The sequence below is a fragment of the Falco punctatus genome, assembly GCF_963210335.1.
Source record: "Falco punctatus genome assembly, chromosome: 4".
Classification (NCBI taxonomy): domain Eukaryota; kingdom Metazoa; phylum Chordata; class Aves; order Falconiformes; family Falconidae; genus Falco; species Falco punctatus.
Genome location: NC_137583.1, coordinates 27625288 through 27639290, shown reverse-complemented (window position 1 = coordinate 27639290; position 14003 = coordinate 27625288). Strand labels below are relative to the sequence as shown.

General features: G+C 46.4%; 2 long non-coding RNA genes across 2 annotated transcripts in view; both read right to left on the bottom strand.

Moving 5' to 3' along the window:
- The window catches only part of LOC308063534, a 30154-nt gene extending 16171 nt beyond the window's left edge, over positions 1-13983 (bottom strand). Inside the window, exon 1 of the long non-coding RNA XR_013927978.1 lies at positions 3502-13983. This is a non-coding gene — a long non-coding RNA (uncharacterized lncRNA). The remainder of the gene's footprint in view (positions 1-3501) is intronic.
- The window catches only part of LOC308063536, a 673278-nt gene that overhangs the window by 181331 nt on the left and 477944 nt on the right, over positions 1-14003 (bottom strand). The gene's annotated exons all lie outside the window — the stretch shown is intronic.

Genomic DNA, 14003 nt, shown 5'->3' with positions numbered 1-14003 from the left:
GGCTGGATGGGTAAGAGCACCGAGGAGCTGGGGCAGCTCTTTCCCTGACCTGCCCACTGCTAATGAAAGGACTAGAAGGGGCTTATAAGCATCCAGCACAAAAACCTGGCTATAAACTGGTATTTTGGCATGTTCCCTGATGCCTCAGCATTCAGCAGCAGCTTCAAGGCCAAGGCCAGGCTGGGGGAGCACGTGTGGGCTCCTGCACATGGCTGGAAAAAGCCTCTTCTCCGTAAGTAGCTGCCAGCAGGCTCCAGGGAGGGGAGCGGACCCGGAGTCCCCACTGAGCCCCAGCTGCATCCGAACCACAGTGTTGGGGGAGACTGTGCAGATCTCAGTTTCCCCACTGGGAGCTCAGACAAGCTTCTCCATCCTCCCAGGATGCAAGGAGTCAAACCAAGCGTCTAGCCGAACCCTGCCCAGCAGTGGGAGTCTGAGGAAAAATATAGAGCGGTGGTGGCGGGTCCCTGGTACATAATCCAGCATCCCACACCGTGTGCCTTGGGACCTCCTATTCCCTCTCTGCCCTGTTCCCCACTCCTTTGAGGGCACAGCCGGAATAAGCCCTTGGACTGGCACAGCCCTGCTTACTCTTTTGCTCTCTCTGACACCAGAAAGGAGAAAACCTCTGGGGGATCAGCACTCCCTCCTTCTCCTGATCTGCCTGGCTTTTCCCCAGCCTGGCACCTGCAGACCAACATTGACTCTTCTGGGCATGACCCTGCCTACGTTTTGTTCTTTATCCCAACGGAGGGAGGATGCTATGCACCGAGCAACTGCCTGAAGCACTGGGGCGAGACCCCCGGCTAGCCCCACAGGGCTGCGCACCACTCGGTAGGAAAACCTGATTCATCCCTGCCTGCATGGCGGAGAGTGTATCTCAGTTCAGCAGACTGGGGTTCACCTTCTCATTGTCTGTGCCCAGCTTAATCCATTGCTTTTTAGGCTTCTCAGATGCTTTGCCTTCATTTGTTATCTCTCCTATTTCAGCTTACAAAATCCGAGCCCTGGGGATCCCACGATGTTGGCAGCAGCCCTGTCGCACCTGATTTTTGTTCTTTTCCCAGGGCAGGTGCTTCTCCCCTTAGCAACATGGCATGAAGGAAACAAACAATATGAAATCAGCAATTGCAAGCAGCACAAAGTTTTTCAATGTATTTTTTTTTCCCTTTTCTCTTTGAAAAATACTAAGAAAATGAAGAACTGGGCTGACAAATTGATCAGTGTGTGGCTTCCCTGTCCTTTGTTCAGGGATTTTTTTGCAGTGGTTCTGTCCTCGTGAAGCCTGGCTGATCCGAAGGACTCCCTGACTGAGATGTAACATTTCCCTCAACTCAGAAAATCCGCACTGATCTTTTAACAGGATTTCCCATGGTTTGGCTATAATGTGGATTAAATAAAATAAAAAAGCCACCCAGCTTTTCCCTTTCAGCTATGGGCACTTGCTCAGTCCAGTGTGCTTTTATGCTAGGGAGGAGATTTGGAAGCTGTGGGGTTGCAAAGCAGAGAAATGGTTTGATCTGCAAACGCACACTGAAGCTCTGTAAACTACTGTAAGTTTACAGCACAGCTTTCTGTGCTAGACTGAAAAGCTGCCAGTGGAGGAGAAGGCATTGCACCTGACTGCAAAACACTTTCCACTGAAATACATATGCACAGATTCTAAAGAGGTAGCATCTTAGCAAGCCTCTTCATGCTAATAGCATCTCGTCTTTACTGATTACGAATAATAACTAAGTTCTAGTAGGAAGTGAATTTTTCCCTCCATCCTCATTCCCTTTGGGCCTCCCCAGGGTTTCCATCCCCAGCTGCTGTTCACCTTGACCTGGACTCCTGTTGGATGCATACCCCTTCTGCTGCTCCAGTTGCACCATACAGGCAGACCTACAGCTTCAAGAGCTTTCAGAAAATGTGGCCTCTTCACTAAGCCCAGGGCCAACACGATGGGCCAGAACTGTGTGACGGGGTTGGATTTAGGGGTGGGAGCAGCCACCATGCCCTGGATGAAGTCTTTCCTACAGGAGCCTCGAAGCCTGCACACTTGAGAAAGGCACAGACATGCACTGAGACACCATCCTACTGTACCACACTCCCTGGGGACTCCCTAACCTCATTCAGCCCCTGCTGTGACAGAAGAGATGGACAGGGCAGGGTGGAGGGCAACATGGCCTTTCCCTGCCTTCTGAGGGCCCTGGGGCACAGCAATGTCCTGATGCAGAGCTGGCCCCACAGAAAGCATCAGAGACAGCATGGTGCTGGGATCAGTCAGCAGCAGTGAGCCTGACACTTCAGATGGTAAAAATCCTCCTGCTCTTGCCCCAAAGCCCACTCCAGACACCTTCACTTTGCTGGCTTTTCCTCAAAGCACAGCACAACCAACTTTTGCATCTACCCCCTGTGCATCAATAGCTAAAAAACACCCGATAGCAACAGCCAAACAACTCCCCAGAGCACTAATTCCTGTGTTACAATTATACTTCAGGTCATATGAAAAATTCAACACTATAGCACAGCCACGCTCATTAATCCCCCCCCCCCCAAGCTTTTCTTGACGCTGCTCCCTCACCCCCTTCCCCCCCTCCCTCTGCATGGGTGCATAAGAGAGACAGAAAGGAGGACTAGGACTTCTCCAATCATGTTCGTTTCCTTCCCTGTTCGAGACAACTAATGAGATCTGTGTGGGCGAATGTCTCCTGCACCGTGTCGGATCTACTCTCACATGGATCGACGCATGTGATGGGAGCACCGTGGGGCATGTGTGCATGTGTGTGTGTGCCGGATGCGCTCACGCCGAGCTGGGGGCTGTGCATACAGCAGCTGATGCACAGCCACGCTCGCCTCCCTTAAAGGTTAAATCAATCCATTATCCTTCTTATTAGGCTTTTTCAGGCTGGAATAGCTGTGCAGAAGGGAAGGGGGTGGTCTCTTCCCCTTCCTCGAGCTGTCAAGGGAAGGAACTTGATAGGATTCAAGCTTTAACCCTCATCCCCACCTCCCAGATCTCTGCCAACATGTTGCCAGCCCTCTATCCTCCCCCTCCACAAAAGCCCCCTAAAAGGAGCAGCAGTGAAAGGCTTTTTGAAAGCTGGAGCACTGGCACTACCAGGCTAGCAGGCTGGGAGCAAGTTACGGACTCAGACATCTGTATCCAATGCTGATGTAAGCTGCACATTGTTTGTCGCTGCTTTGCTCCCCCATAAAAGCTTTTTCTCAGTGCTAATCCTCTCTTTTTCCCCTGGGCAGGCTGGAGAGATTAGCTCTGTGCCATGTGAAATGAGCTGGGCAGGTCTCAGCCCTTCCCATCACAGACAAGCAGTAGGAATGAGCACCCACCGAGGGCTTCAGAGAGGAGGTGCTGGCACTCTAATAACATAGAATTTATCATATCAAGGAGAGGAGGAGATGAACAGATTTTAAAAACACTAACAAAATGGATACCTGGTCCCACAGAAAAGAAAGAAAGGCTGAACCCATGGGTTGTTCATTTCTATGCATACTTACATCAACCACGGGTCCAGATTTCTGGATACAAGTGGATAGTTGCTTAAGGCCAATTGGTGTTTTTCTGTCATCATGATTTTGGTTTGATTTTTGAGTTGGAAATTCATCCTCTGCAACACACAATATTTCCATAAGAAAATTTAGACTTTTCCATTGTTTTTTCAAGGTGCTGTCACAAAAAAATCAAAACCCTCAGGTTAAAACTGAATCAAAACCAGTGCTTTTCTCTTTAGCCCAACATTATTTGCTGCTTAAAAACTTCATGGATGTTTTAATTTGCCAGTCTCCAGGACTGTCAGTTCATGCATCCACCCCAGCCTTAGGTATTTAGCTGGGTATGAACTTTTCTGGATCCACTCTGTAACTCTTCCTTCAGATTAGGTTCTATATTAAAAGCAAGAGTTAAAATTTTATACTCAATTACCTAAGAAACAGGACACCCAGCAAAATCCATTTACACAAACCTCCAGCGAACTCTTCGTCTAAAAATAAGCTCATTTCCTGCAGTTAAACCTCATACCTGCTGCCGGAAACCTGAATCATGCTGCCAGCAAGATATCAATCTCAAAAACACAAAAAGCACCTTTGGCTTTTGAAAACTATTTGGAGATCAGTGGGTGGATCCTAATAGATTACATAAACTATCCTGGAAGGTCTACGAATGAAAATGTAGAGTAGTAAAGCCAGTGCAAATCAGAACCAGCTGGATTATCCATCTGGGGTCAATCAGCAGGAATCCATGGTCCTCCATGGAGCTCTGTTGATTCATAGCAGTTGACCCACGTTTTCCCTTCAGAAGCCTTTAATTTCAGTTGGTGTGAAAACAATGGGCAGGTTTTAACTCCGGCCTGTGGTGTTAAGAGTTCTACCCACTACAAAAAACTTGGTAGAGGCAAGACATTAGGAGTGCTCCTCTTGGAGAATGATGGATTTCTCCTACATGGACTGTTCCTTGGTGGGCTTCTCACGAGAACAAAATCACCTTCTTACAAAGTTAGCTATTGTTTAGCCAGAAAATTTGAACGTGCCATTTTTTATGAGGCATGGTACCAAGCGCCTTTACTCAGCTCCCTGCATATACCCAAGTACAGCTGCTCTCTTCCCTTCCTTCAGTTCACTCTGTAATTATATCACATAAAGGCAATCAAGTTCCCTTGGCAAGATTTATTCAATTCATCCTCCTGGGCCTAATCTTCTAACCCTACGTGAGTTTATTTAAGGCATCACGATTGGAGTGCTGGAGTGCCTCCTTGCCTGTCATGCAGGGCTTTGCACAGCTTCTCGAGGGAGACAAGTAATGCCACTGTCTTCAGGCGGCTGGTGGGAAGGAGATGTGAAGGAAGTGGTTCCAAACCCACTCTCCTTTATAGCTTTCCTCTCCTCGGGTACAAGGTGGTTTTGGTGGCCAGTGACTCTTTACCCACTTGGTGCTCTTATGCTCCCTTAGAGGCACGGGGTGTCTTCAGGAGACCAGAGAGAGGTGCATCTGCAGTTCCTCCTGGCCTTTATCCCAGCCACTTTCCATCTAGTATTTATTCCATTCAGGTCAAGGAGTTATTAATCACCAAGAAGTCCTGTTCATCTTTTTAGGACACCACTTCTGCTTTCGGTTTTCTTCACCGCCCTGCCACTTTTTCAGTTGCTCACTCTTTCTGGGCTGGGTAGCATTTGAGGACTGCAGGAGGAGGTAGCTTCTCTCTCCTTTCTCATTGGCAATATCTGGTTTGATGCAGGTTTCCTTTTCTTCTCACCACCATCGTGACTGCATCCAGCCCTCAGCTCAGTAATCACTGACATCCAAACAGGATGTTTATGAGCTAATTAAATCAATAGCTTAGGGTACGCAGGTCTACAGATCTTACCAGGTCTTTCCCTCTTCCGTGCAAGAGTTTTTCTACAAGTTCTTCTCACTTACACACTACTTTTGAAGCCTTGATAACTCCCTCCCACCTCTCATATGGCCAAAGGTGAAAGCCTTTTATTACTGCAACACAATGAGCAAAATATTCCCACTGTTGGACATGACAGCTTTGGATGACCAGTTCTGCACACAGTTCACAGGTCCCTCCTCATGAACATACCAAGCTGCATTATAAAACTAGATCAGCATCTTGGTCTCCTTATTTCCATGTGAAAGACATCCCAGAGTCTTTCTTCTCCCATGATTAGAAAAGGTCAGTTAATGTCTAGCCTAAATTACAAGGCTGGGTTCTCCCACATCTTTGTTCTTTACAAAGTTTTCTATTCTCTGTACTTACTCTCAGCATCTTCTATTAGGAGCAATTAGTGCTCATTTTGGTGGGAAAGGTGTCTCTTTATCAGCTCCCGGCAGTCAGGCGGGTCTGGCCCTGGCTGACCTTCTGTACATTGCCTCAGCCTGAAATTCCCCTTGAGAGCCAGATCCCAGGACTGCACACAAACTCCAGTGAAGGTCCTCCCAGTCCTTTGTACAATGAAGCAACATCACAGATGAAACATTTGAGGAACACTTCTGCATTTTTTTTTAATCTCAGCTTGTTTATAAGCTGCACTTTGCTTTGATCTTGGACAGTGATTTCTATCATCCTTTCCTGAGGAGGATGCAGTGTGCGTTTAAACAGGATGTGGTGTGTGTGTGCACATAGCACTGAGATAGCCAAAGAAATGATGAAAGGAAAATAAAGAGGCCAGAGCACGGTGTTTGAAGGTTTCCCTTTGAGGCAGCTTCACCTCACCACTTGGCAGGCAGCTAGTCATTTTATTTTTTTCTCAGTGGGATTAATTACATGGCAGGCAGAATTCAAGGAGTGAGATGTCAAAACTTTTAGCTTTAATATGACTTGTCCAGGTCAACACAACCCAGCTGAAAATCAGCATGTGTTATACAGCATGTTCAGTGCCTTACAGCAAGACCAACATGACAGTAATGGGCATGCTACCCCCGAGGAGTCTCAATTCTTGGGCTCTCCCTGTGAGCATCACTCCGTGCTGCATCCCAGCAGAAGTATCTGGCCTGGCACACACTGTCCCATTCGTTTGGTCTAGACAACATGAGTTCTGTGACTGGAACTGATTTGCAGATGGAGGTTTTCTCCTCTTTGATTACACTGTGTCATAGGTATGAAGAAATTGCAGGAGAGTGGATAGACTGGCTGTGCCAGTCCTGCAGACATTTCCAGTGCTTTTTTCCCAGCAGTCCAAATGCACTGGGCCATAGTAACCCTGGGGTGTCCCATGGGAATTTCCCAGGTGACATATACACAGGACCAGTGGTAGCTACACAAACATGGGGAGCTCACACGGGTCACCTGCCCAGGCAGCTGCTCCTCAGCCCCTTGCTAAGGAGGCCACTTGCTGTTACCCACAGTTTACTTCCACACATAACTGGCCATTTGTGAACTTCTCTTTGCCATGGCAGACTCTGATTTATACTGTTATGTGATGCATTAATTAACAGCAATTTTGCCTTCATTCGAGCTCAAAGAGAGCAGCTAGTGAAGCGTTCACACATTCATATGCTGCTTTTGCAGCCTGGGGAGAGGTGCTTGCCTGCTCCCCTTTCTGAGCTGCAGCCTACTTGCGCTGACCTTGCTAGCTCAGGGCACTTTGCCGGTGGCTTTTCTCATGTTCCCCAACTGGAAGGACTGTTGGTCTGTTTTCACATCTTACAGTATGTTTATGTGCTAGTGCTATTTTTTCAGTTGGTTTCCCAAGGAAACCAGGCTTACGTGATTATCCTGTGTTTGTGTGTGTGTGTGAGAGAAAGAGGAGTAGTATCCTTTTAATAACTTTTAAACCTGTTGGGCAGTTGCACCCAAATTAGGCAGCAAGGTTAGAGATATCATCTTCTATAGACATTATTTTCACCAGACTGCATTGAAAGTAAACCCATGTCATTTGTGTCCATACTGAGAAACAGCCTCAACCAGTGGGAACTCCACTGTAGACATCAGAAAATCCACCCAAAATGATCCAGCTGCCCAAGTGAGACCAGTTGCCTTGTGTAAAGGAAAATGAAGTGTGTGAAGTATTTATGCAGTGACCTTGTGCATCACATATACATGAGAGGGACAGAGCTAGTGAGAGCTAGGCTGGGAGTCATGCGGGGGGGTACCTGATGCAGCATACCAGCCAGCGTCTGCCTCTTGAAATATCGATTGAAAACCCAGGTTTTCAAACCCTAACACCGCTGGAAGTCTGAGTCCTTTGATAAACACCAAAATTGCCTCAGGGCCCTACAATTCAAAAATTAGAGCCTTCCTGAAGAATTCCTCTTTGTTACCCTCCTGACAATGAATGCTTCACTGGCTCTAGGAAGCAACCGCAGACAGCAATCTCAACGCTGCAATTAATTTTTTAACCAGCTTTCAAAAAATCTTTCAGTCAAGGGATCTTCCTGGTCTGCCATGTGCTCCCTTTCACGTGGGCCCCAGCTTTGATGTTTGAGGGGGAAGGCTGCTGGGACGGGAGGGCAGCAGACAGTGCTGTTCAGTTGCCTGTGTAAAAGGAAACGAAGAAACAGATCCAAAGTGAGAGACAAAAAGGGTTTTTCCAGCTCAGAAGCGGGAAGTTTCAGCAGACAGCACACAGCACAAAGAGATTTCTTTCCTTGCCGGTTTATTCTTGGGCTTTCAGGCTGTCTTATTTAGGTTATATTCCAATACACACTGAGCTTGGATTAAACTGCTTTCCCTTCCTTCTATTGACAAGATGGCAAAGGCTCAGGGTGCTACTGGCCTGTGCAGTGAGCAGCAGCTCTGCCGAGCGCTTTGCTCGCCTGACACACCCCATTGAGTCCAACAAATTCTCTCCAAGGCTGTGCTAATGCTTTCTGCCTAAGAGGGGATTAGGATGGTCTGCCTCAAACTTCACACCCCCCTCCTGCCCAGCTCTCTCCTTCCTGGGCCCCAGCCTTTGCAATAAGGAATAAATCACTGTAAGGTTTATCCCGGCTCGTGTTCTTTTGCAGTAGCAGTGGCTTCTGTTGTTTAGCCGTTATGGCCAAAAAGTTTATTTCCAACTATGCTCCTGGAGCTCCAGTGCAACCCCAGCCCTTGGGTTTGCTGTGGCTTGACACAAGCTCATTGAATGGCAGCTTCTAAATACACGAAGCTCCAAACAGCCCCATTTTTTAGCCTTAGATGCCGGCAGGGAGAGCTGCAGATGCTCAGTGGGCAGGCGCAGGCAAAGTTCAGGCTCCTGGATCTCAGTCTTGTCTGCCTGGCTCTTTGCCACTGATGGTCCTGCTCTCTCCCTTCCCACTTGGTAATACTGGGATTCAGCTTGCAAAGTTTAACTTTTTTATTGTGTTAGGAGGGAATATTAATTCCAAGTCTGCCTGTTTGTCCTGTCAGCTCCGCAGCCAAGCTAGCAGCAGAGGCAGGGCTGTCAGCCCCCTCCCCTCGGCGCACTACACACAGCCCCCATCCAGTCTCACGTCGTCAGAGCCCTCAGAACTGTGATTTCCTAGCTTTTCCCAGAGTCAAAGAGCACAATAAGACCTTGGTAGATAGTTTCTGCATTTAAATCTTGCAATTAAAATTCACAACTCTGCTGGCTGCTAAAAATCAAGGACTAACAGAGTTGCTGGTGTTATGATATATTGTAAATTTTTCCATCCCTGGTTAATCCATTAGCAGGGCAGTGAAAACCAGCTGGTTGCCTCTGTTCAAAGAAGCTTTGTGACTTTATTCCTGCCCTTATCAGATGATCTGTAGGTATCAACCCCCTTTTCCCCCACACTAACAGATGAACATAGTGTAACCTCAGAGCAGTTAAGTCTCAAACTCTGTTCAGCTTGGGAGATGGTTGCTTTGATTTTAGACTAAAGAAATCTTTGTGTGTCCAAAAGCTTGTTCCACTTCCCCCCCCTGCAAGTATGTACATGGTCTAATAAATGATGCTGTCTCTCCCTACAAACTTTGCTGCACTTTATCCTCATACCTCCAACAATACTGTTTCTGCTGTGCTGATGCTTGGTTTTTTTTCAGCTTGGATGGCATGTTTTGAATTTACCTGCCAGGTGGTTGCTGTGATGGATAGATTTCCACAGAGGTAAAGGCTGAGCCAAGAGGAGGGAGAGGAAAGCCCTGTGCAGCTTTCCCCAGCACACAGGGGGAGACTGAGCTGTCACTGCCATTAATCAGAAAGCTGTCAGCACCGAAAGCAACCACTTTAGAGACCCACTTCTATTACAGAGGGAATAACAGCCCTGGGGAAGAAAGAGCCACAGATAGGAAAGGCATCTGCGAGGGACTCTGCAAATGCAGCAGCACCCTGCTTTTGGTGAAATTTAGGGGCTGGCTTCATTTTGTAATGAGCAAAGAGATTACTAGAAAAGGAAAGTTGCACTGGATGGAGCTGATAAGGTGCCCTGCACATGCATGAAGAATAATCCCCAGCTGCCACTCATCCTACTGTCCTGAGCACTGAATTCCTACAGGGAAAGCATGGAAAAGTGGAACCTCAGTGCCCACTTCTCAAGGTAATGGTAACAACTTCATGTAACCTGTACTCAAAACCTGCCTCGCTGTGTCAGAACACTCAAGCCTCACTGGGCTGCAGCAGAAGATGGTGTAAAAGAGCACTGCACAGGCAGCTCTGTGTCTTTCTTATGTTGGTAACACATCAGGAAAATACTCCTCCAAGCTATACTAACCTACCAATCTGGCAGCAATAAAGTATTAATGCTTGCAAAATGCATAATTTACCCATATGGAACGTTTACAAGCCACACTGATTTCTCATGAGTATATGCGTATGTTCATCTAGGTACCCATGCCTATATATTTAGCTGTATTAAAAAAGCCGTACTTTGATTGCATCTGATTTGTTGAGTGATCAAGCTCACTTGCATCTATGGCTCGTTGTTGTTATTTACCACTTTCCCAATCTGAGTCATCTGCATTCTTTATTAGTAATGATTCCAGATTTTCCTCCACGTCATTGACACAAGTATTGACAAGGCACTGGGATGAGAAGCCATCCCTGAAGGCCAGCACTGGGCACACCCTCACTTCGTGCTGGCTCTCTCATTGATTATATCCAGAGATCTATTTCCATATGCTAACAATGAGCTGCAGATGTTTTTTTGCCAAGGATTTGCTAGCAGGGGAGGTAAAACTCAGACTCATGTGAGCTGTCACAATTGATTCCATAAATTGGATTGTGTTGAGTTTTTGCTCAGCTGCCAAGATTTTGCACTGGAGGTAAGGCAGGGCAGAAGCAAACAGATTTCATCTAATTTCATGGGAAATTTACTTCTTTTGGTGGGTTTTTGCAGTGGAAGAAATGCTCATATATAAGGAAGTGTAAGCAATCAGCACACTCCTACCATCCTTGTCATTGCCTGCAACATCTATAACCTGATGAGCAGAAATGTCTTTCCAGGTATCATGGAAAATGTATTAAAATACATTTTATATTGTCCAGAGAAATAATTAACACAAGAATCAATTTGGCCTTGCATATGTTTTTTCTTAGTAAGTCATTGAGCCATTAACCTTGAGAAGGTCAATACATTGTCCTTGTTGAATTCAAGTAAAGCAACATTTAGAGTAATATTTAGAGGCAAAATTTATTCATAGTTTCTTAATACACTATTGGTTCCTAAACTACAACACCAAAGTAGCCTTTCTGCTTCCCTTGCCACCTGCCCAGCATCCCCATCCTCTCCTCCCCTCCTCAGGGAAATGAGATAAGATGAATGAAGAAGTAGACAGGCCCATCTTTCATCTAAAGAAAGCCTGAGTGATGCAGGTAATTTGGAGGCAGATTTATTGTCATGGTCCAGCACAGACTGTGCCACATTTTGGTGTAAAGTAAAATTTTTCATCAAGACTTACAAGCCCTATTCAAATTTCACTAAGTCACCAAATAAGTGCGAGGGTTCCTATAAGGTCTTGGATCGGGCACTCAATACAGGTTAGTATTGTTAAGGCATAATTTGATGGTGCCTGTTCCAAAGTCACTTCAGTATCAGAAAAATATTCTCATCTGGTTCACTTTAATCAGCCAGCAGTCTGGGACAACACCTGGAGCGGATACCAAGCTATGCAGAAAGAAAGAGGAAAATTAGAGGAAATTAGAGACATCTTTGGAGAGCTCACTGGGAAACAAGGCAAATGCAAAGGCTGTCCCGCTCCTCCAAGGATCAAGAACAAATGCCTTCCTCTTCTGTAGCACAGACACGAGTCCCTGGACTCTGATTCATTCCTAGACCCTGCCTCATCCCTGGTCTACTTTGAAATCACCCTTTCCTGGGTGTAGTCAGATCACCGTCCAGTATCCTTATGTAACTGGTGGGACAGCAGGCACTGAGCTCTCCGCAGATGGCCCAACTTTATTTTGTTACTCCCTGTACTCAGGACCAGTGCTTGCTTGTCTTCCGTTCTCTGAAAAGGAGAATCAAGAATGGCCTTTCACTGCCCTTCCCACACTCAAACCCGGCCACTTTGGGATGCCATGGCCATCTCCAAGGCATCCCATCCTCCCTCCTCTTGATGGACATGGGGAAGCCAATGGGTCTTAAGCGTTGCATTGGTGTTCTGGGGATGTGACAGCAGCATGGCCCAAACTGCTGCAAAAACCTGGTTGTTTTGTGTGTATGGGCAAAGTCTCATGGGTTGAGACTGTAGTTCAGGTACTCTTACAAAGTAAGTAGAGCCGCAGGGCAGGAGGGAGAACTGCCATGGGGTGCTTGCGTCATGTCCTCTCCTGGAGGCAGTCTCACTCACGGAGGCTTTTGTCTCCACACCCACGAGGGATTTCGCCCATTTCAGATGGGAAGAGCCAAGTCTGCAAACTGAGAAGTTCTGAATGCCAGAGGGGAAGAAACAGCTTTAGTGACCTGAGGTGCTTTCCAAACTGCACCCGTAAAAAAATATCCCCTTTCAAATAAGACAAGTACTGAAACCAGAGATTTTTCACGGCCTGAGAATGAAAATAATTGTTAAATAAATAATTTGGGGCTATAAAACCATTGTATGTAAGTGATATGAAAATAGGGTTTATTTTGATTTAGATGTTTTTGTCATTTCTTCTTTTAAGCTAAAATTGACTCTTTCCTTTGTCCTACATATTTTCAACTTATTCTGAACCCTAAATCAAAACATTTTTTGTTTGAAAAATACAGATGTGCTTGTTTCAACAGTTTCAATGCTTCCCCCCAAAGGAAATGGTTTTGAACAGAGAAATTTGTCAAATCAGCTCCCATCAACAATTTTGGCTTTAATAAATTATACTTTCCTAAAGGGAAAGAAACCACAACAACTAACATTACACTAAAAAAAAAGAAATAAAATCCTGACCAGTGACCAGTTCTTGATGTGGGGAACCTGAATTACAAGGGGCACACCTTGGGTTTGAGTGACCTCGTCATAGGTTTCACAGAAACCAGTGAAAAGACTAGGAAAATGAATGTAAGCATTGCAGGGATCTGGATGAAGACTGTCTTGGCCAAGTTCAGTGTGCCTCGGTCTCCCCATCTGTGCAATGAGGGCCACAGCAGTTAGAGCAGGGTCCAGCTGGGGTGAGGACAGGAAAGAGGGCAGAGGAGTTAGGAAGCTACACAGTGAGAACATGCTGCTGGATGAACTCTGCAGAGGATGCAGTTCACAGCACAAATTCAGATGTCTGTCAGCTGGGTGCTGGGTTAACAGCTACGGCCAGAGGCACAAAGGGTCTTGAATGGTTTCTTTTTCTCCAGAAACTCCTGTGCTCTTATATTCATTCTAAGCAGAACAAAACTAATTTTGAAAGCCCTGAATTCTTCACTCACAACTTCTTGCCTCCATTGTATGGAAAGCAAATATATATTCCAGGGCCATGACTTCTAATGCCTGACTTGCCCCACGGTGCACAGAGCATTGCAGAAGACAGCTCTGAGTCAGGGAAGGGCACTGCTCAACTTTGCCAGTCAGTCCTCACCCCAGGATCCTGGAGAGGAAAGCATCTTTTACCACACTCTGCCTGCACAGCTCTGGGCTTTGCATTGTAAATACTCTGCGGAAGTGATTCCTTCCCTGACAAAGAAATGAAAAAATGTATTTGCTTAGGAAAAACAAACTTGTGTTTGCTGTCACAGAGGAAAACTGCAAGCTAAGATAATATGTCACTGTTTTGTTATCAGGCCACATAGGCGAAGTCAACAGCAGCTTATACAGGGCTCGTCCTTGAGGGACCCCTCAGAAAAAACTACTGGTGAGAAGAGAAAGGGACTGATCTGCTATGCTTGTTGCCTGGGCACAGGTCAAGAAATAATGAATTTTGTGCCTGGAAAATTTAGGCAAAAATGTAGGAATGACAGCTGTCAAGAGGGAAGGTGAAGTGTGACAGGATCTGCCTGGGGCACTGCGGGATCTGTCTCCAGGGCTCTTTGTTTCAGGCTGCTCCCATCCTTAGGGATGGTATCATGGAACTGTAGAATTGTTGGGGTTGGAAGGGACCTTAAAGATCATCTAGTTCCAACCCCTTGCCATGGGCAGGGACACCTTCCACTACGCCAGGCTGCTCAAAACTCCATC